This window comes from Nymphaea colorata, chromosome 6, assembly GCF_008831285.2.
Source record: "Nymphaea colorata isolate Beijing-Zhang1983 chromosome 6, ASM883128v2, whole genome shotgun sequence".
NCBI classification, from domain to species: domain Eukaryota; kingdom Viridiplantae; phylum Streptophyta; class Magnoliopsida; order Nymphaeales; family Nymphaeaceae; genus Nymphaea; species Nymphaea colorata.
In genome coordinates this window covers 24,066,213-24,090,826 of record NC_045143.1, presented here as the reverse complement: position 1 = coordinate 24,090,826, position 24,614 = coordinate 24,066,213, and the positions used below count along the sequence as shown (strand labels likewise).

Genomic DNA, 24,614 nt, shown 5'->3' with positions numbered 1-24,614 from the left:
AATGACACAAAAATAAAGGTTTTTGAACTAACTTGAAAATCCTCTAATCTTCAAACCAAGTTCAAATCACTCATTCAAAATGAATTTTAGTTCTTGAATCCAAAACCTCAATGCATAAGCATATAGGATTTGCATCAAAAACTCGTATATGATCCAAATGATCATTCGTTCTTGGTCCAATTACCCCTATTAAAGGTGGCAAGAATGGTTGGACCTCGTACCGACGGGCGGATCCCTTTCCCTTAGGATATTTTTCTAAACCTCCATTTTAAAAGAATTTTGCTGATTCGCATTTCAACCCCCCTTGAGATGGGGGTGGGGTGCGAACACTGTGCTAAGCAAGTTCACCATAAACATAGGCTCTTCTTTTATGCCTCAGCTGGCTTCCATTTAAGACTCCACTTGAAGATAATATGCTCAGAAAAAACAAAGAGAAAGGCTGATAACAGGAAACAAATAAGGAGTCATCAAGAAATGTTGAGATATGAAAATTATAATAGACTTTTTCTTTGATTATAAAGGGGAAAGAAACTTTTCCAAGCTCTGCTGTTGAAGCATCACAGTCTCAGCTAATGTTATATAACCACTGTAAGATAAAAAAGAAGTCAGACAACATAAATATCCAAGTAGTTAATGACATGCTGATCCAGAAACTAACATCTGTCACTCTGTCTCTCCGTGAGAATTACACAATTAAGATCATACCAAGTATCCTGATTCATATGATACCTTTGTTATGTAACATAACTATAAAGAGAAATTAAACATGGAAAAACCAAAGGACTTACAACAACCTGCAAGATAAGCAATCATGTAGTGTGATTTTGACAAGTTCACTTTAAGACTGACCTTTTTGAAATAGCAACTTCTGCCTGCAAAATGAACAAATCCATAGTTCAACTCAACTATATTTAGATTTCATGTTTAAGTGTCATACTTTAGCATGAAGGGTTGATCTTGATTGCATAGAATTTATCTATTGATCTTGATTACTACCTAGTAATCTTCCACTATCTGTGTCCACAACATGGTGAGTAAGCCACTTTCTGTGCCTCAAGCAAGAACGTAAATTACATGGTGAGTAAGCCACTTTCTCCAATCTTGCTCGAATACTATGGGTTCTGCCTCTAAGAGTCTGATGGTCATCCTTCTGCTAGGCTTTCCACTGAGCTCCTACAATTTCCCTTTTGTAATGGCAGGCGGCAACTAACATAGCCAATAGGTAACGTCTACGAACATCGGCATCCTGGTAAGACTGGTGACAATAAAATAATTTAGGATCGATGTAAAATGTAATGGTACTATAGCAACCTGAAACCTCATTCTCTCATACATGTTACGGTTTAACCTTCCATTAACTTTCATTGCAAGTATATTCACCAGATTGGTGAATCCTTGACAAGGAAAGAGACTTGAAAAGCCAGTCACATTTTGGGACTGTTTTACTCATTTCTCATATAAGACACCTGAGAGGAGACTTCATGAAACATAATGGCTAAAACCATATCAATTTAGCAATAGACAGAGAGAGAGAGCATCGTTCCAATAAAACATCACCAACTAATCTCTTTTATAACTACATGCAAATGGTTCATATATATAACAGATAGACAAATGCTCAAGGAAGAAACAAAAGGAGAGGAGTAACACATAAATCACAATAATCTATGTGTATGATGAATGAAACTTCAACGTTATAGTTGTGTCGTATCTATCTGTGATGAGAGAGCTGCCAGTGTTCTTCGAGGGTCATCGGAAAGGTGTAACCCCATGCCGATAGTCCTCGACAACAAGGGGAGATCGGTTGAAGCACTCACCTAAAACCTTGAAGGATGACACAAAGTAACAAACTTACAAGGGTTTCATTTGGGGAAAAAAAATGTGATATGATAGAGAGAACAAAAGGGCAAAGAGGTACTCACTAGCTCACTGCGACGAGAGAGCTGCCGGTGTTCTACCAGGGTCATTGGAATGGAGGAACCCGACGGTCCTCGTCAACAAGAGGAGATCAAAGCGGCGGCGCCTCGCTTGAAACAAGTTGAAGTTGAAGGATGAAGGGTTTTCTTACGAATAAGGGTTTCTACATTGGGGGAAAGCATTTTTGAAACAATTGAGAACAAAATGGCAAACCGAGACAAAGGGTTCCAAAACCAAATTTTTAATAAAAAAATGAGTCGGGCACTACACATGATTAATCGAGCTGAGTCGAGCTTTAACAGTCTGGAACCAGTGAACTCGAACTCAACTCGATTATTTGAATGAGTCGATTCATGAACTCAAGCTCGACTCATTAAGCAAATTACTTAGCTCAAACTCATTTTCGAGCCGAGCTTTAACAAGTTGAGCTCGAGTAGCTCGATTGTTGTTCATCCCTATACAAAATTGAACATATGAGCATGCAACTATCAATATATTGTCCTGTCACGCATAGATAACCTAATGTTTGCTACGAAATCCACATATCAAATGTCAATGTCGTTGCGTAGAATCATTTATAAATTCTTCAAATTGGGCTTTCTCAATTACATGACATAATTTCTCTTTTCAACATTTTTCTAGAAAATGGAACTAACCTTTCATTGCACCCTTGAAGAAGTTTGTTATGATATTTATATTCTGCTAATTTGAACGAAAGCTCATGTGCTATTACACACTTTAACATCAACTTTCTTATAGACTCCATGTCAAATTTTTGTATACATAGAGAAGTTGCACCAGAGTCACCAACTGCAAATGATAAAGTTCTTTGTTTTCCTTCATTGATTTGCCTATTTAAACAAGATTTTATATGTTCAATTAAATGACTAGTTCCATTAGCACGGCTTGTTTTCAGTTGTTCTCCACAATGTTTGCATTTGACAAACTCTTATTCCTTATATTTAGCCAATATAAAGTCAATTCATACTTTTGAAGTCATTTTTTTCTTGGAGACAACTTCTCTCTCGGTAGATGAGTATGATTCGACTATTTCCATAAGGAGTTGGGCAATATTCTTCATCAGAGGAACTAGGCAACATAACTGACATAAGTTGAAATGACACATGTAAATAACCAAGACAATAAAAATGAACAATAAGATGCATAATAAAGTTTTTGAGAATGGACTTATTTAAACTATTGATGAACAATAAAATAGAATAAGTTGCCACTTGTTGAAAGAAACAAACATACCAAAATATATCACATAGAAGATTGAGAGAAGTTACATGATAAACAAACATACCAAAACAAGTTATAGAATACATAATTTTAAGTTACATGAGAGGTTACATGATAATCTGTGTCACATTCTATCAATTCAATTGTTTTTGTAACCTTATCAAACAATTCCATTACTATTATATCAAAATTCTCTTTATTCCATTTCATGACACGCCAAGAGAGGGAAAGCATCAACACTACTAAATCCTTTACCTTTCACCATCGCTATCATCTGAACAAAAAATGACCATGTGCCGCAACTTTATATGACCAAAAACAGATTCCATAGGCTATCATTATCAACTTAGTTAAGGTAAGTTTAGTTTTAGATATACAATACTCTAATTCACAAATCTTGTGTTCTTTCAAATCTCCAAATGTATTGTTTCAGCTTCCCATAGAAGACCATAGACAATGTATTACTGGCTATTATTGGAAACACAAGCCACCCCATGCCGTACAATACTATGACAAGAAGAGAACCTCTTTCTGAACTTGTCCAATTTCCATCATGTGACTACTGCAATTTTGGAAACACCTATGGTCCCTGAGTTCTGTCCATCACAAACATTTTCATTTGTACTAATCTTTAGATAAGGTAAGCCAAATTATAGAAAATAAGAAGGGCATAAGAGCATAAGAAAATAATAACTATTCTTCATAAATGGTCAAAATCTAAGAGCAAAAGATTCCATAGGTTAAAAACAAAGGAGTTTGTAGCAGAATGAAAGCCCATATTAAAAAATAATAATAAATATGGAAGACAATATATTAATTTCTCGTAAGATTTAGACAAATTAAGCATTATAAATTTGTCAGGCAATTGTAATTAGCATGCTCATAAAACTTAGAACATGAAACTGTTAAACATAGGTACGAAGAAGGACAAACATTTTCTACATCACCCTTTCTAAAAGTTGAAGAAGCGCAGTTTTAAACTAACGAACACCACATCCACTAGATGTCGGATCCAACCTGTGAGCCTTTTCAAAAGCATACAATCGGCCTACGTAGATAACTAGAGGTATCAGGTGTCAGATTTAACAGCTAGAAAAGATGTTCACTCTGTTGCTTGATGGTGATACAAGAAAGCTCTGCTAAGTAAAATGCCCTTGTGGTGAAAGAGACTTGCTTCAGACATTTGGACATGCTATCGCAGACTAGCTATGCATAATGTAAAACAAATTTACTGGGCCGGAGGAGGTAACTGATGGGCGACGGGGAGGACCGGAGGAGGCAGCTGAATCGCCGATGGGCGATGACGATGACCGATGGGGAGGACCAGAGGAGGCAGTTCTCTTGCAAAGCCACAAGCACAGAGGGAGTGGAGGACTAGAGGAGAAGTGGAAAATGACGGACGACTCTAGTCGAGAATGAAAGATTGAAAGTATGAAACGAAAACCCTAAGTCAATTTTTCTCAAAAAAAAAATCTTTTTTAAGTTATTGTCGGGCTTCTCGGGCCCTCAACGATGATAGTTGAAAACCCGAGCCCGAGCCATTAATTACCAGGCCGGGCCGGGCCCGATCAATGAGCCCGCTAAGCAGTTTTTCTGGGCTTGGGCCCGGGCCCGAGTTGGGTCGGGCACCAGGTACCTGGTGGCGGCCCAGCTCGGTGCCCAGGCTTAATTTTACTAGTATTTTTCATGCATCATAAAGACCCAATTTTTTATGGTGTTGAAATGAGTTCCATGTCATTAGCTTATATATGTGTTTATATGCAAAATTTTCTTTTTACATGCATACTGTAAATGAAAGAAAATATAGTCCTTCCATATGATTACATGCAAATCCACAAGGGGCTGGAGCTGACCTATTGGTATGAGGTTTGACTATTCATAGTATCTTTACTAAGGGTAATTAGACTAAAGACTGGATGTTGTGTCGTAGAGTCTAAGAAATTGAATGTCATCCTATCCTTAAATGCACCAAAGCAAAGGTGCCCTAGTTTTAGAATGATCAAGTTGAAATCTAAGTGAACCATGTGAGACATGATTTATAAATTAGCAAGTTTAGAGAGAGACTAAGTCCATATCACTGTTCATCACAAGTCCATGCAAGAATGAGCATAGACAATTATTATGCAAGCACAACTATACATGACCAGGATCTAGTTTACAAAGTTTTAGGGGTTTGGACATGGCCCTAGAAGTTCAAGCTCAAATTGAAATAGTTCTGTTAGAGTTCCAATAACAACTTTATTAAAGTTTGACCTAAATACTCATCCCAAGTTCTAGTTTTGATTCTTCCTAAATGGTTCATTTGATCTAATTCCTACAAGGACAATCCAAATTGAAGGGTGATATGTAGTCATGATACAAAACCTATTGTGATGCACAGTCTAAATTTGAAACTCGATATCATATTTGTGATCCAATACCCAAAAGTCTGATTCAAGATCTACTCTAAGTTTGGATTATAATGTAGTTTAAAATCTAAATAACCTTACGACCTGAATTGGAAGACAAGGTTCAAATTAAAGTTCAAGGTCAAAGCTCCAAGGTTACATAGGGGTTATAAGTTCCAACACAACGTTGTGTTAAGGTAAAACTCATAATCCAAAATTGAGGTCCAATATTATCCTTCTTTAGATCTAAGATCTAGTGTCTAAATTTATGATCCAATTCTAGATCTATTATCGTTGTTCCAAAAGATCCATCATCCTAGTTTAATATCTAGACTACTATAAAGCACATGCTTGACTTGGAGGGATGAACTGGATATGCTTGCTGTGTTCTTTTATTTTTTCTTTTAGTGAAAATTTCTTTGAACTTTTTGGGCTAAGTTTTTTTTTTTCTTTTAGTTTTTGGTTGAGTGAACCCTACAAGGATCACAATGTTTTTTGAACTATAATATTTTTTGTCTGACTGCTTGACATACAATGCATTATTTGTGATCTTACCCGATATCAATCAATAAAGACTTCCTTTCATGATTGCACATGGTGGGGTTAATTCACTATAAATTCAAAGCATGTTTGATAAACGAGAAAAAGGAGGAATACATTTTTTTTGTCTATTTGGTGATTTAGCTTAGAGAAAAAGGGAGAAAACAGTGATAATTGGTATTTGAATTCTTGTAAATTGGCATAACCTCCATTGGTTTGCAAGTTGCAATTTGCAGTCCACTTATTCTATTAAAATGAGCACAAATTAATTTTCTTATTTCAAAATGTTAAATCCAAATGGCAATTAACAAGAAACTGATTACAAACATAGCTCCATAGCCTGGCCATGGCCAACCTTGGCCTAGCGATTGCAAAGACAAGGCAAGGCCATGACTTGCAATGGCCTGTGGCTAGCAAGGGTTGGCTTCACTTGTTTGTCCATTGCCTATGCAGGCACTTGGGTGTGCCTCTTGTTCACCATCTTAGGATATATCAAGGACAAATGTTGTTAAATACTTGTAAATTATTATTTTCCCTAGTCCATCCCAACCATAGGTTTGTTAGATTGAGAAAATGAGCAGACTTCTCATGGTGCTACCTATACTCATATGCATGGCTCGTCCTCCACAATGTCCAATAACGTTATAAATGTCATCAAGTAAGTAAGCAGGCAGGAGTCAATAGTTGCTTGGGTCAATGAATCAAGGTCAATTAGTTGGGTACCAAATTAATTATTTGAATGCTGCACTACACTAAGACTATCTACACCACTTTGCACATGCACTTGTCATTTGAACAATGATGACCTATAACACTTTCCTTGTGCTATGGTCACTTGCGCTGCAATCACCTACTTCTCCCTGTGCTTTCATTATCTCATTATTGATGACCATTGCAGTGAGACCTATTTGTGGATGTGGAGGGCACAACCTACATCGAAATCTCATATTATGAACATTACGTCGATGATGATGGTTGCTTGGAATTGGGCTAACATCGATCTTGTGGAAGCAATATGCAATGCCTGGCATTGGGCCAACACAAATCTTGAAATCTAATTGCCTTCGTATTGATATGGCTTCATGTACCTAATGAATACTGCTTAGTTATAGTTTAAGACAACCATGGTGATTGCTAAGTTGTATTGTGTATGATATAATGAATTTGGAACATAGATTTCACTATGGAGAGCGTGCATCTTGTTATTCTTCATTGCATATGCATTGTATGGACTATTCTATACTTGATTGTTTACTATGTGATTGTTTGATGCTGTTATGTAACTGTTTGATGACTGTGATTGTTTGTCAAGAGCACAAAAAGATTGTGAGAAATAACTTATAACATGTATATTTTGAGAACATGTTTCCTTTTGCTGACTGTTGGCCATGGCAGGTCATGGTTGGACTAATTGAGCCCACCATGAAATGCACGATGGGTAAGCAGCATAGGGGCCTGGGTTGTTTTTGGGAATCGGCTTCTGAAAATGGGTTTACATGGTAAGTGCTCAGCAGTTGAGCCACTAATAAGGAACAAGTCTGGTCATACAACATTGAAGTATGGGACATTGCTACTGCAATAGTAAGTTGAGGTCAACATTTTATTCCAAGGAGTCACAAAGGGGATGCTCCACAACTCTTCTTTCCAGTTGACTCATTAACAATCTTATTACTATGCTATGCAATGGTCGGCCCTATACACTTGAAGCGGGGTGGTGCCACTTTTTATTTCTTAGGAATGTATGGGTATTTTCCATATTCACACTAACTACCAATGCACATTAGTTACATATTGGTTATTTTTATTATTCGGTAAATGATTTGTATGACAATTTTGCTTTGTCATCATCATCAATTCCCACAATGGTTGGGAGCATGCATATGAGATAAGTATGCTATTGCATTGGTGTTTATCTAGTTTTATAGCCTTGTTTAGTCTACAGTACAATTATATATTACATTGTTCATTATCTTATCAGAGTTATATGGGTTGCATGTACTCCCTTTAATATATACCATTACACTAGTGATCATTCAGTTACACTATCATGCATTATATGTCAAATTGATACTTTTCTCTTGAGGTAGTATCTAGTTAGAGATCAAGTAAAACCCTTTTTTATTTGAATGGTAGGTCGTTGGAAATTGTATCATACTCAAAACATCATGCTTAAAGTTTAGTTTCCCTTTTAGGTTCTCACTAAGTGAGTGAACATGCACATTAATTGGTGTATTTACCCAAAAGCAAGGATGATCCTGGGAGAGAGGGCAATACCCATATTTTAGATTTACATTAGATTTTGGAGGATCTTTTATTGTGAAAATTGCTCACATACTATAAATCACTCACATACTGTCATGGGGTGTGATTTATGTATATAACAATGCTCTTATGTATAACGTTTCACATTTCCAATATTAAGTAGCATATATGTGTTTCATTGTTTGATCTTGTATTGCACAATTATAATTATCACCTTTATAGTATGGAATACATTATATGCTTACGATAGATCGAGCTATGTGCCAACTACGTAGGCATCGCTTATTCTGTGAATGTAGAATAGGTTGGGCCATATGCTAATTACATAGGCAAAAGCTTTCTACTATTGAATGTTCACCTCCATTGCGCATCATATGCAAATGGTGTTGTTACACCAATTAATAAAAATCTTGCTATAGTTTTCTACACTTGGTCAGTTTTTGCGTGCAACTTGCACATACAACATGGAGTATATAACCTTCTTCGAGTGTCAAGTGGGTAAAGGACATCAATGAGGGCACATCAATTATTTTAAATAACAACCCTTGCTTTCCATCCAAATCCCACTACTTTTGGACAAATTCAAAACGAAGGAAAATCCTCTTTCTTTTTCTTCCCCTTCCCTTCTATTCCTTTCCAACCAAACATTTTCCTTCTCCTTTACCCAACCATTTAAGCATTATCTAGGAGTCCTTGTCTCCTTCCAGCTTTCGACATTGGCTGCCTTGCCAGTGTTGGCAGGTCCGTCCTCTCTCTCCATCTGATGGGGTATGGCTTTTCGACATAAATTTTGTCAGTCCTTCAGTTGCCCCTTTTCTCTTTTCTCTCAAACGAAAGCATATTGCTGGTTTTATGATGCTTGTAAAAATCTTGTGTTTTTGACTTTCCAGCAAGCTTTATTTGCATCTCAAAAGTGTCTTTCTATAGTTACTCTTGTCCTTCTTCCTAAAAGATTATGTTCTTATAATATGCTTTTGTGTTGAATGTTCTAAAACAGAAGTGTGCTTTTCCTATCATTTGATGTGCTGGACTAGATTTTATTGTGTTGGACATGACATAGGTTATAGGTTGCTAAGTTAGTATTTGACTTTTTCATATTTTCAAAAACGTTTAGTGTTTTGTTACAGATTCTATTCTCATGTAAACCAGGAACTGGTTTGAATCGAATGATTTAAATGACAAGCGATGTTTGTCAAATTCTATTTCTGGCATTAGATTTTTTAATGAAGTTTTCTTTAGTGCCTGTTAGATGCCTTGTCTTAATAACATTGTTAATCTTAATCTTAGTTTGTCCGTTTTGCTTTTTTTTGTTAGTGCATATTGCTTAAACTAATAGTTGCTTCAGCTGACTGACTATCAATACGACAACCATCAGAGCTGCCTATGACTCTATGTTACATCTAGAATTCTTTGTGAACACTGTGATTTTTTGGCAGATGATGAACCAAAAGTTAATGTCAACCTTGCATCAAAGCAGTTTCCCAAAATGGGATTGAGTGAGAAAGTTAATTGCCTATTGCATGCAGAGGAGGCTCAAAATAATAAGAATTTCAAAAAGCAAGTATGTCGTTGCATGCATTGTGATTTTTCTCCCTCATTGAATTGCATGATGCTTCTTTTATCTGTTCTTACTCAAAGTACAGGTTATCTATTTGATTCCCCTATGTACCAAAGGGCATTTCTCATACTTGATCAGTTGTATGCTAAGCTTTATAAATAGTATACAATTTCTTTTCCAAACAAAGATAAATGTTTTCCAGCAGGGTTGTCCACTAATACTCAAAGTACACAAATATCCAAAATACACAAAGTGCAATACTATTAAATTGCATGAGCCTCTTCCGCATTAGTGATAAGACCTGACATGTTACAAATATTCAACTTTGGGAAGAATTAGTATCCATTTGATTTTTGTTTATATTCATATTTCTAATTTTTCTTTCTTTTTTGTTGGATCTTTTTTCTTTTTAGGTTCATGATCCTCTTGCATCAAAAGATACTTCATGATACATCAAAAGAGCCTCTCCAAACACACATGTTTGACATGCATTTATCACTGTTTCTAGAATCTATTTCATTTCTTTCTTACCATATGTCTTTGTTACATAGAGAAAAAAGTTAAATGTGCAAAATTAGTGCAAAAGTTAAATATGTGTTAAAATTCTCATGATGAAGAGCACCATTCTAATAAGGAAAGTTAATCCAATGCATGATTATCATGGTAATTTTTTTTCAATTTGTAGTGTTTAGTATTCTATTTATGTAATTTGTGAACTAACTATTGTAAGTCTTTTGCATGTAATATCTTTTGCGGTGCGGAGTCATGGAGTCACGGATAAACTTATGATAGCATGGAATGTTTTCCATTAGTGACCGTTTTGACTCTGTTCTCCTTTATGACCTTGTTTATGTTATTTTTTGTAACTAAGTAAAACATTTGAAATTGGGAAAGCATTATTTGAGGTGTTTCGGGTTTCAGCGAGTCATCAATGCCAAGATTCTACTATAACACGAACTGCCTTCATTCACTTCAATGTAAAATATACTTGTCATTTGGAACGACTCTTCCCTCCACCAAAGGAGCTTTCCTCTTTCAATTAGCTACATTTAAAGGCAGGGCCAAGTATTTTGTTTACCGAGAATTTCATTAAAATTTTCAGCTTTTTGCAGGCTTGATTTGAAAAGAAGGCAGCACGTTTGGGAATTTGTCAATATTCGGCTGTGAACTATATATATATATATATATATATATATATATATATATATATAAGATCTAGTGACTTGCTCTTACACTTGGACTTGTGCCCCAGTTGATTTCAATTGAACCAAGCAAGAAAAATGAAGATGGCTGGCCCGACCCGACCTGACACATGTAGCAATTAAAAAATAGGTTGGGCCAGGCCTCAGACGTGGTTGACTAGGCCCGCTACCCGGCCCCTTAATAGTCAGGCTGGGTAGCGGGCCAGCCCGATCCGAATTTGACATGTTAATAGTGTTCTGTAAACAGGCCGGCCCGGACCGATGCCCAGGCTTAGATGTTAACACTAAAACTAGTCAGAACCAGATTCAATTAAGAAAACTTTCAGTCCAAGTAATAATCTAAATTTGATTCTATTGAATTTCATTAGTTGAATTTGCTGAAGGCTAAATTCAAACTTGATCCGAACCATGTAAAGCTTGCATTTGATAGCCTCACATCTTATATCTGAAGCTACATAAAAAGGTGGGTCTTGGGAGATCCTCAATTGAAACAAACCGAGGATCTCAACTAAAAATCATGGATTTAAGGTCATATGGATTTATGGTTGCATGGAGGTTCAAACCTTAAATCCATGAATCAAAGATCCTAGAAATCTTAGGGTTGTTGCAGATCAAGATCAGTTTAAACAAACACAACATTATTGACCAAACATGGATTCGGGTCGAAAATTAGATAAATTTGACAGAATTGACTTCAACTTAGAGCGAGGTGTACCATACGTAAAATTCATGAAATGCACTACCACTTTCAGTAAACTTGAATTCCGACATGAATTAGGGTTCTCTAGCTTTATATATCTAGCACTCTATGCCCTATCTCTCTTCCAGTGTTCCCTTCTTGTTATGGAGGGGAAGCAGTGTAGGCTTAAGGGTCGTTGTGAGGTGATTCTAGCAGAAGGTAAAGCGAAGATGAGAGTGAAAGTCAGTCTCCTACATCATCGCATTTGTTTCTGTCTTATCTTCATCTCTGTGGTTTTAGGTTTTAATATTCTTTTTTCTTTTATATCTACATGGAATGGTAGAAACCGTAACTTCTTGGGGGAAGGAGTTATGTAGATGGGGTTCATTATTTCTGGTGACTCTAGAGTGATGTGTTTATCTTGTGTGTTCTTCAGCTAATTTTAGTCAGAAATGCTTATTTCAAAACCTAGAAGCTTATTCATGCTACTGGTTGCAAGTGAGAAGCTACCTTAGAGGTGATGAAGATCTACAGGTTGCCGTTCTGTTTGTCTCATTTGTCTTTTCAGATTTGATCCTCTTATTGACTCTAGGTGACTCAATTTCCATTTGTTGCAAGCTAGAGGTGACAAAGATCTATAGGCTGCAGTTTTGTTTGTCTCATTTGTCTTTTTAGATTTGATCCTCTTATTGACTCTAGGTGACTCGATTTCCATTTTTTGGAAGTTACTGTATTACTGTTTTAGGGTTTTCGAAAGGGTTTAGTTAATATTTATCTCAGTGTCTGGCCTACTTGTTGTCTAAGAATGATGTGTTTTCTCTTTGTTCTTTGTGTATGCAATTGGTTTCTGATAGGCATTCGGTCTATCTCTTCCATCCATTTTAAGACAATATTTCTTTGTTGGACTCGCCTTTACTGAAATCCCCCAAAATGGAGTTCCTATGTTCACAGGCGTAATGCGGTTTCATGGTATGTATTTGTTAATTGTGTAGTTCACCGACGTTCAATGTCATAAAAGTCTTATTTGTTTCTGACTTTTCTAATTTGTAGAGATTGCTTTAGTGTGTTCGTCTTTTGGTGGACAGACTAACTTACAATGGTTTGCGTTATATTGTGGTTGTATTTGATTATTCCAGTAACTAGACTAAAAACCATGCAACTGGACTAAAAACCAATAATGGCATGGTTACAATCCTACCTCTGGTTTCAAATATTTTATTTAAGCCTTTAACCTTTTATTAGTTTATAGTTTATATTGTCCAAATTGTTGTATTCGAATTCAAAACAGAAAAAGGAAAAAAGTTGGTTTAAGGTTAGCAGTGACGAAGATTGCAATGAACAAATGAAGCCTTTCCTTCTTTGGAGTTAGCAATGTTGTTCATCTTCCACGATTCTGATGCTTACCTCTTATGTCCCACAAAATTATGTTTCTCCTTTTTGCTTGGTTTTTTCTCATGAAATTTTTCCTACTGTCTTTGTTTTAGTTACATAACTTGAATTGGCATTCATTTTGTAGGGAGTTTTTTTTCTTTTCTCTAGCATGATTCCATATCTCAAAAAACTCTTCTCCTATCCCCAGCATTTCAGTTTATTCTCCCAACTTCACATGCATTTGGGTATGTAGTCTCTAAAAAAATTGGGATTCCTTTTGCAGGGAGTTTTTTCTTTTTTCTAGCATGATTCCATCTCTCAAAAAACTGTTCACAACCAATTTAGCTGAATCACCGATTAGGTTCAAAATGATTTTCATAGAATACATGACTACATAATTGAGTTGAAGTTGAAGGAGGATTCTAGGTGCTGACTACTTGATCAACTTCAAGATTCAAGCAGACCACAACCCACTTTTAAGTAGGTTTGCACCAAAATCATGCACAATATATTAGATTTCAAGTGTTTTTTTTTTCCATAGAGACTTAAAATTTTATCTTCTACAACATATTAATCTCAATTTGTAGATGCATTTCTCCTAAATCTTTGTTTGGGTCATGAAATCATAGGTGTATTGTGTGGTTTAATCTTTATTCTTATGCATTTTCATCTAGAGTAGTCTAATTGAGTAATTCCTGTGGGCATTGGTCAACTTCCATCACATAGCTATTAGTCTTTTTTTTTTATTTTCAGTATGTTCCAGACAGTTAGATTTTTTTTTCTATTGTTTCATATTGTAGCAAGATAGAAACATGTCTGTGGGCGTGTCTATGACTTTTGTTGTTGAGTACTGTCATTGTTTTGGCTTAGATATGGCAGAAATTTAGTGTAGTGATCACCAACAACACATAAACTGTCTGGTGATTAGTAGAGATTAGTGATTCCTTGATCGTATTTAGTTGAATATATAGTGACTTTATAGTACAAATTGGGGGTCCGGTGATGAGATAGCAGGCTGTTGCGTATAGGACTTGCCCAGCCCTTAATCTTCTAGATTTTCTACTAATTGCATAAGTTTTGAGTTTCCATTTGATGTAGCTTTTCCACATTAGTTTATATTTGATGTTAAAGATTTGTTTCTAGTCCATTGTTACTTTTTTGTCTAAATCAAATACGGGGTTTTATAATTTCCAATAAGTTGCTAGATGCTAGCTGAGTCCAACTTTAATTTCTCTTTTGTTTATTTTAATTGCATTCAGTTTCAACCTTTACTTGAGGTTTTTTCATAACCATCAGTTAACATTAGGTTGCTAGTAACAATTTTTAATTGAATACTTTGTATTTGATCAGTTTGAATTAGGGGTTTGTTAGTTTTCAGTAAGTTGCTGTCAAAACCCACCAACTACTGCATGTTGGTCATGCCCAGCAGCTGGTTGACGTGGAATTTGGGTGTATTCTATTGTAAGCAAGTTGGTTCAAATGTTCATCTTTCTATTGCATTGTTTTGAGTAGAAATTTCTAGTTTTAATCTTATTTTGTCGTTAATTTTAGAGTTTGGACTACATTGGAGTCATCAACCTTTTTTTGTTCCTTGGCATTTGTTTTAGCTTACACCAGTTTATTGTACGCCTTTCTGATGTTTTCTGTTATTTGAGGCTGGTGTAAATAATCTTGAGCAACTTTTGCCCTAGATACTTAGTTTAGAGAAATAGGTAATAATAAGGAAACACATGTTCAGCAGCTGTAGAGGTCTGCCGGCTAGTGTGGACATGGTTTACAGAAGACTACTATAATGTTCAACTTAAAATTGCATTTTCTTAGTCATATTTTATCATTCATTTGAATTCATTTTTAAATGCACATGAGTTGTTAGTTACTAGTGTTCGGCACTGGATTTTCTGTTTTTGGTGTAGTATGTGTGCATTCCATCTTATTATTTATTGTGTTTTACTGTAAATTCTGATGTAGTCTTGTATATTAAATAGATATTTTAAGTTTAAATTTGTTTTTCAATAAATATTAATTGGTAATAATTAAATGTACTTAATTTGAGTGTATGGACTGTTTTTACTATATTTCAGGTTGTAGCACTGTTAGTGTGCATCTGATTTAGCTTGTTTTTTATTATATTTTACAGCAAATTCTGTTGTAGATTAGTAATAGTCATATGTTGTTAAAATTAGTTTTTAAGTTAAGGCCAATTGTCACCAAAAATATATATTTTGTATTTTCAGGTTCTACTTATCGCTTGGATGCATATTCTCTTGTTTCATACTATGTTTTAAATTGTTATCTTTTGCTAGAAGTAGTGTTAGAAATAAAAATAGTACCTTTAATTATAGTTAAATTAATATTGTGAATACTTTCTGCAATTTAAGGTTTGTAGTATACTTTATGTATTTTACTTAATTTTTTGTTAAGTTTCCATAGGTTAGATAATTATCTTATATAATTTACACATTTGAACTATAATATATTATGTTAAAATTGGTCATACGGAGTGTTTTATGCTTGTTATTGTTCGTTATTCTAGTCATTAGTGTAATTTATAGGATTATCATATTTTGCAGCAGTTTGCTTTATATTCTTTTATGTTTCATATAATAGCAACAAGTGTCCAAGTGTTGCAATGGTGTAATTAGTTGTATAATCAATGTTTTAGATGATCGAAATTATTTCTGAGTGTTAGGTTAATGTTTAGGACTATGTTTTAATATGATAAGAAGTGTAGACATGTAAGTTTATGCTTTTTATTGTAGTTTACATTGTATCCATTGAATATTCTATAGGAGTGAATAATTTGCCGGTTTTGATTAAGTACTTAGAATCATATTAGTTGATTATTGTGATTGTAGCTAGTCAGTGTAGGAACTTGAGAAAGGAATCCAGCGTCGGCTTTATAGGTGGCTAGTGGTGTGCAACCAACTATTGCTGGTTGTTAACAAGTTATTTTTGTTGTGTTCTATTATAGTTTGTCATTGTTATATTCAATTGTGGACATGTTTAATAATTTTAAATATATCTAATTGGTGCTTAGAGTCTTTTTAGTAGTTGTATTTAGATTGTTAGATGTCACATTAATTTGAATTGTCTTTAACATTCAGCTCGTTTCATTTAGTTGTTTAGCATAGTTGTTTGTTTTCATTTTTTTCTTCTTATGTTATTTATTGCTAGACATATTTAGTTTTGGTTTTCAATTGATTAGATTTGGACACATTTTAGATTTCTAGCAAGCCATTGTAATAGGTTGCATATTTTATGTTCACACAAAAAAATAAAAAAAGAACGTAGATGAAGGAGTTGGATTGGCGGCTATAATTGAGTCTTAGATGACTTTTTGTCACATAGACACTAAAATTAGTTGACATTTTATATTAGCAATAGTTAACACACACACACACACACATAAGCACAAGCCCATTACATAGTGCCATGTTGTTATATAGGGGCAATATTTTCTAGTTGTCATTTTGCTTCGTAACATATTATACAATTGAATACACTTTTGTGCATCTCAAAAGGTGGAGTGATAATAAAGAGATTGAATGTTGCACAAATTGAATATTGAAGCAACCCGTTGAAGACTAAAGTGCTCAAGTGTCTTCGAAGGGCTGCCACATTTAGAACTAAGATTTTTTATTTCTTTTGTTTGTTTTTATAAAGGATAAATACTTTTGCATAAGTTTAAGAGTCCATGCAGCACTTTAACTATTGAAAATTTGTCAAACTCTATTTTTTAGCAATAAAAGTATTTCTTTAAGTATTATAACTCTTGTTTTATCTTGGTTTCAGTTGAATTGGATGTCTTGTATTGAGTATATACAATGACATTAAGGTGGTTGTCCTCCAAAGTTAAACAAATATGCAACTAGGATATAGTTAGATCTAATAGAAAACCCAAACTGATGTACACTAATAAGTTTAACTTTGATCATGAAAACCTATTTCTACCTTGCTAATCAGAGCCACAATGCATCGTAAAGCCCTAAGTAAAAGCTAAGTACAAATATAATTAAGTCATAGGAAAGCCCCTAAATGAGATTTCATAAATTGAATATTAAATGCATTTTAGATCTCAGCCCCACCCTAGCCACAAGTAGGAATAAGATCTAAGGCTAATTTGATTGCCCATATTAGGAAAAACAATCATGAAAACAATCAACTATTTCAAACAAGAAAGCAAACACAAGGAGAACTAGGGATGGCAATAGATTGGATTTTGATTTGATATACTCTTAATCATATTCACTTTTTTCAGATATTCATATATTCATATTTAAATTAAGACTCGAATATAAAGGAAAGTCATATCTGAATCAGAAATCTGGTTTTACAATTTGAATATGAAGTACAATTTTACAACCGAATCCGAACTGAATCTGATTTTTATATTTATATCCAAATCCAACTATGAATTTTTTGAACCAGATTTTGCCAATTTTCAAAATGTAGTGGCATTAGATACAAATATTTGTCCAAAAATGAAACCAATCCAATTTGATATTTATGTTTATCCGAATCCAAACGGAAGCTATTTATTAAATCCGAATTTGATTCGATTTCTTAATCAGATACTATTTTGTTTTTCTTATCTGCTTTTTTCAGATCGGTTCAATCGGATATATGATTCAAATCAGATATATTGACATCCCTAAGGAGAACCTTGATATGCTAATCACATCTTTTACCTATTCAAGCTCTAGTATCAAATCTTAAAACCACAAACTAATTAACAATTAATTTGGCTGATGAGATCTGATAATATGATCCAAATAGACATGAAGGTTATGTTTAAACCATGCTGATCTATGCTAGAACCACAAGAAATAATGGAAGAAAACAAAGTCAACAAACAGGTCTAACACCAACACTAATTCTAAATTTGAATCTTAATCCAATTAAACCCTTAAATGAATATTCTACTTAAAACCATAAATGATGCTTTAAGGTAGTCTACCTCACGCTGCATAAAAATTCAAAACCTACACCATGATCCAATCAAGACTTAATAAAGTTCAAAACCACTAGCTTGTTATGAAGAAAAATCCTAAAAGTTTGAAATAAATAAGAAATGAAAGTACATATGAAAATTCTCTACCTTTCTTTTATGATTCCAATCATCATGGGTACCTTGAGTAGGTCCTCCAAAGTTGAAAGAGATGATAGAGGAGTTTAAACACAAACAAAAGATGAGAATGAGGCTTAGTTATTGTTGAGAGGGATTAGAAAAGAGTGCTGTTGATGTAAGACAAAGAATGGTTTAAATAGAAAAGCCAGTGCCATGGGTTAGGTTGGGTCAAGGAAGTGAGGAGATTGAAAATAAGGGCAGCTCTTATTGGAGGCGTTTAAGCAATGGCACTCTTAGGGGTGCCTAGGGTTTCCACTCCAATAGTGGATCTTACTCAATGGATTGGAATTTGGAGCTCTCTCCCTTTGTTCAATTGTTGGATTTGGGATCCAAATTTAACCTTGGATGTTCTATTACACCTTGACCCTAAGCCTTCTTAAAATCTTTGATTAAGTTCCATTTTGCCCTGAAACACATGCACAATGAAGTTCGTGAAGAAAATGCACATAAATATAGACTTTCAATCATTTTAATATTCTAAATGCGCAAGTAAAACGCTATGCAATGCATACAATTCATCTTTCATCATGAAAGTTACCAAGGCTACGTCATATCGTGGAAGTGGTAAGTATGAACCCTAACAAGGTGACATTGATAGATCAATGATGAAAACTAATGGATGGTAAGGATTATATGGCTTGTTCTTGGTAAACAAGGATTATAATCCACCACTTGGAAAAAATCCCATTGTACATGCTCATGTGGGCCCAATACATGTTAGTTATTACAATAATTTAATACAATTTATGACATAAAATAGATTGGTCATGGGAATCACCACATTGCGAATACGTTGCTAACACAACCCATCAAAAACAAAAATATATTATGCCCTCTGGGGAAATTGTTGGGTTTGTTTGTGTTGGCAAGCTATCACACACAATTCATGAGACACTATGCATGCGACAATGGTGCGGGGCCTTAACAACCATGCCTATGATTAACTAATAGTGACAATGGCCTTCTGTTACAATTGCCTTACTTTCAAGCAGTAGCTTGGAGTGGATTTGGGGCTAGGTGTGGGAGCAATTCTAGAAGAGGCAACTCACGGCTTACTTCAACAAGACCATGCCTAAAACATTTTAGGTCATAAAAGTTGATGGTCCTTTGTAATGTACAAGTGAAGGCCACATCAACCCAAGAGGTGATTCCTATTGAGAAACTAAGGGGGCATTTGACAACATAATCAATAACACACTGTTTTATGAACCCGACTTAAAGATTGAGGTAAATTCTTGGAACACTACGTTCTATTCTTTTGTGAATCTACTCTAATTTTTAGAATAGATACATTAAACAATATATTAGTGTTATCCTATTGCCAAGTACCCCCTAACCACCATAACCTATGATATCTAAACAAGGTAGAGGATGACCATGCCTATACAATAGAGCTAACTCAATGAACAAGCTGAATGGATATCATTTTGACAATGAGCATCGGGCAAGGGCCAATAGCCAGTTGTTCAATGCCACCATGTCAAGGAGGAATAAAGGCAAGGTTGAGCAATGTTCTAACTTTAGCTAATTGGCCCTACCAAATATTTAGGTAGGTTGGAGAGAAGCAATAACAATAATCAAAAGCACAAAATATCAAAGTAAAGTGAGGCACCACATCTCAGGTTGGGAAAGGCAACTACTCTGCCACAAAAAATGGTTTACTTGCCCAAGCATAGTTTGTAGATCAAGAAAATCTCCTTCAACAATTCTATGTTACCTTGGAAAGGTGCCACTTTGTCAGCACCCAAACCTAAACAGACTATGTTAAAACAATCCCTGCCAGTCACCCCTTACACCATAGTGAGTTGCATGCACCACACTAGTGCACAAAATAAATATGTGTCACAGGGATTTTGAGGTGTTTTTGACATTCTGAAACAAAAGTGGACATTTTAGGAAACTAATTTCTTTCACTTCCACCTTTTTGCCCTTATACAAACACTGTGAAGTGTTGTTAACACAGTTTATAGATTTATCTTCAAGACCACATCCTACTATCAGATCATCTGCAAAGAAGACCCAATAATAGAAAATTTGATCCAATAAATTTGGGAAAAGTAATCCTCCTTGCACGCGCCTCCATTTTAATTTTCAGAGAACATCTCCACCCATCTTTATGGTGCTTTTTCAAATGGTTTACTTGAGCTTGTATTTATTTGGAGTTGGAATTGACTTTGAACCTTTTTAAGTTCAACCTGGGCCAACCTCGGGCTAATCAACTCGAGCTCGAGCTAGAACTAAGCACGAGTTCTTCCTTTTGAGATTCCAACAATGTTATATTTTGAAATCTTGCCCTTCCAAGCATATACTAACATCCTTATTCCTTGTCACTTGAAGGCATGTATGAGGGGATGTAAATGGATCAACTTATATCTTATCATTAATGGCATGTACAAGGGGATGTAAATGGAACAAATTATATTTTAATTGCTTAATTATTGGAAGACACATGGAATGGGATGTAAATGGATTGAATTGTATCTTATCACTGATTTAATTTTACATTAAACAATATCTGGTTGAAAGAATTTGATATTTAATTAATAATCATATTCAAATTGAATATGCAAATACATAACCGAATCTGAATCTTGGTTTGAAGTTTGACCAAAATTACAGTAAGGATTCAAGCCCTTTGCTTATAGGTATAGATGTAAGCTCTTATACAAGTCAGATCCAGGTTCAATTAAGAAACTTCAAATCCAAGTTATAATCTGAGTTTGATTATATGGAATCCCATTAGTTGAATTTGCCCATTTCCAAAGGCTAAATTCAACCTTGGTTCGAACCGTGTAAACCATACTGATTCAACATGGATTCGGTTCATGAACTAGATAAATTAGGCCGAATTGACTTTCAACTGGTCCGAACTCGGGGAGGGTACTCATATGTAAAATTGATGAAACGCGCTACCCGTTTCAATAAATATGGATTCTACATTGAATTAGGGTTCTCTCCCTCCGGCTCTCTCTGTCTAAAAGGGGCGCTCTGTTCGCTTACCCCCTTCCATCGTTTTGAAGGGGAAGCAGCGGAGGCTTAAGGGTCGTCGTGAGACGAGCAGAGGGAATAGAAGATGAGAGCGAAGGTCAGTTTCCTATCTCATCCAATTCGTTCCTGTTTTCCGCTCATAACGGTGGTTTTAGGTTTTCATGTCATTTTTTCTTTTCTATCTGTACGAACCATAGGAATCGTAACTTAGGTGTTTCTCTCTGGGGCCATGGAGTTCGGTAGATGGGGTTCATGATTCCTGGGGACTCTGGAGGGATGTATCTATCTTGTGTGTTTTTGAACTGATTTTAGTCGGAGACGGTGATTTCTAAACCTTGAAGCTTATTCGTGCTACTGGTTGCAAGCGAGAAGCTTCTTCATCGGTGGCGAAGATTTGTAGGCTGCCGTTTTGTTTGTCTCATTTGTTTTTCTAGATCTGATTCTATCATTGATTCTAGGCGGCTCGATTTCCAGTTGTTGCAAGTTACTGTATTACTGTTTTAGTGTTTCCGGAAAGAGTTCAGTTAATTTTTCCTGGTCTATGGATAATGCACTTTCTCTGTGTTCTTTCTTGTGCACTGCAATTGCTTTCTGATACATATTCTCTCTATCCTTTGAATCCGTTTTAAGTTTTCCTTTTTCAATGTTTCTTTCTTGGACTCGCCCGAAAACCCCCAAAAAGGACTTTCTACGTTCACAAGCATAATGCTGTTTCACGGCATGCATTTGGTGATTGTCTGGTTTGACCGAATCTTAATGTCGTAGAAGTCTTATGTCCTTTTGACTTTGCTGATTTGTAGACATTGCTTTAGCTTGTTCTTTTTCTGGTAGATAAACTAAGTCCCAATTGTTTTTGTGTTATATTGTGGTTGCATTTTTTTATTGCAGTGAATGGACTAAAGCCCATGTAAGTGGACAAAAAACCATTAATGGCACGGTTGCGCAATTCTCTCTCTGGCTTCAAATGTTTTATTGAAGTCTGTAACCTTTATTAGTTTAGAGTTGTGCGTAGTCCAAATTACTGCTTTCAATTTCAAAATGGAAAAAGGAAAAGGTGGTTTGAGGTCTGCAATAACGAAGATTGTAATGAACATCAACAAATGAAGCCTCTCCTTCTTTAGAGTTGTTAATGTTGTTCATCTTCAATGACTCTGATGCTAACCTCTTATGTCCCATAAAATCAAGTTTTTTTTTTCCGTGAGGTTTGCCTAATGTATTTGTTTTGGTTACATAACTTGAATTTATGTTCTTACTCAAAGATGAACTCGGTTGTCCATTGATGCGGTTCTTAAATTTGTGAAAGAAAGGAACTCATGTTGGCCAATAAATTGCCAAAAGAAAGGAATTTGTGTTGGCCAATAGATTTCAGCCCTTTTAAATTTTTGCCGGAATTTATGACATTAAATTAATTATATTTTATTTCCTTGTTAATGGTCCTGTGGCATTTAGGTAAGTCTTGCAATATCGATTTCTTTGATCCTTGAGCTAATGCATTTTTGGTATAAATTCTGAAGTCAGAATTGACTTGCAATATTTGGTATAAAGTCAGAAGTCAGAATTGATTTGCAAATGCCTCTTCTTTCGGCTTCAAGAGTATCGTACGTCCATTTCTTGCTGGTCTTGTTCTGGAGGCAGATAGTAAAACAAGAGAATGGGATTCCTTTTCCAGGGAGTTTTTTTTTCTTTTCCCTAGGATGATTTCTTCTCTTAAAAAACTCCTCTCCTATCTTCAGCATTTAAGTTTCTTCTCCCAACTTCACCTCATTTGAAACATCAAAGGGGAATTTGGTGGATTGGCCATGTAGTCTTTGTATTCTATATTGCTTATTATGGTCATTTGAATTGGACAAACAGGTTGTATCCACCATTATGAAAATCGTTTCGAACATTATGAAAATCGTTTTTGAACCTAATCAGTGATTCAGCTGAATTGTTTGTGAATCAGCGAAAAACATTAAAAGACCTTTCAAAAAAAAAATTTAAATTTGAAAAATGTATAACAGGATAATTAACAATAAAGATTTAAAGTATATTTGAAAAGTTCTTAGTAATGTCATAACATTGCACATGGAACCATAGAATCTGTTAGGCGGATGCATTGGCTTGAATTGGAATAAGAAAAAAGATCTGTGGCGGATTAAGGCTGACTCTGATAACAATAGTTGTGTCTTTTACTTTTGAGGTTTTATTTCTAAAATTTTTGAGGGTTATGTTGATCTACATACAACTGGTTTTCTCTCATACATCACATCTGAAGTAACCCAAGTATCTCCCCTGGATATTCTGAATTGTTTCTAGCCTTGTTCCTCCTTTTGGTGCCTCCTTTTTTAGGTGTCACTGCATTTTGAGGTTGTAACTTGTAGGATGCATTTTTTTCCTTGTCTGAATTTGGCAAGTGAGGTCGTTGAACATGTTCTTTTGTTCCTTTTGTTGGTGCAGTGGAAGAAGAAGCGAATGAGGCGCCTCAAGCGCAAGCGCCGGAAGATGAGACAGAGATCAAAGTAAGCGCCGCGGCCGTCTCACTAGACTCCATTGCTTGTTGCGTCTTAGGGTGTGGATGGAGGAAGGATTTTGATTTCCATTCCTGACAACCTTTCACCCTGTGGAATTAGGCTTTGGAGGGACGAATTAGACTCACTCTTGCTTTGTTCTTTTTTGTTTTCCTTTCAGTGGATAGTCTTTTAACCTGACTTGGTTTCGAACACGTTTTTCTTTCTTGGTTAATCTTGTTGTTTAGCGAACTGATTCTTAATCTCTATCTCAAATGATATATTCTTGTTTGATCAACCAAAGTATTACATGTATGGTTCTGTCTTTAACTGCTTAAGTTCTTTATCAACTACACACTGTTGGATGGTTGGGACTCCCAAGTAACGACAGTGAGTGCAATGGACGAAAGGACATTGAGGGCGAAAAAAATTGCGTGAGCACATGCTTAAGCTAATGAGTAATTGCAGTAAAGTTACCATAATTGATTGTCATTATCGCGACAGGACTATACATTGTGACGCCTCACAAAAGTTAGATCATGAGTAGAAATATATCCGATTCAGGATATCCGACCAATCCGATCCGAAAAAATTGAATATGGATAAAAATTTAATATCTGATTCTTGGATTCGGATTTAATAAATGACATCTGATCGGATATGGATACGAATACGGATATATATGAATATCGGATCGGATTTGGATAAGGATTTAGATGGGATTCATTTTTAGACAAATATCATCTATCTAATACTTGAAAAATGATAAAATCCGGTTCAAAATTTGGATTTGGATTTGGATATAAATATAAAAATCAGATTCGGATCGGATTTGGATTGTAAAATCGGAT

The 24,614-nt window shown here is 35.2% G+C and overlaps 1 long non-coding RNA gene across 1 annotated transcript; it reads left to right on the top strand.

The window, feature by feature from the left end:
* The first annotated feature begins 21,182 nt into the window (after window positions 1-21,182).
* On the top strand, window positions 21,183-24,066 carry LOC116255549 (uncharacterized). Its single transcript, XR_004172892.2, has 2 exons — window positions 21,183-21,371; window positions 23,714-24,066. It is a non-coding gene; the product is annotated as an uncharacterized LOC116255549 (long non-coding RNA).
* The last annotated feature ends 548 nt before the right edge of the window (window positions 24,067-24,614 follow it).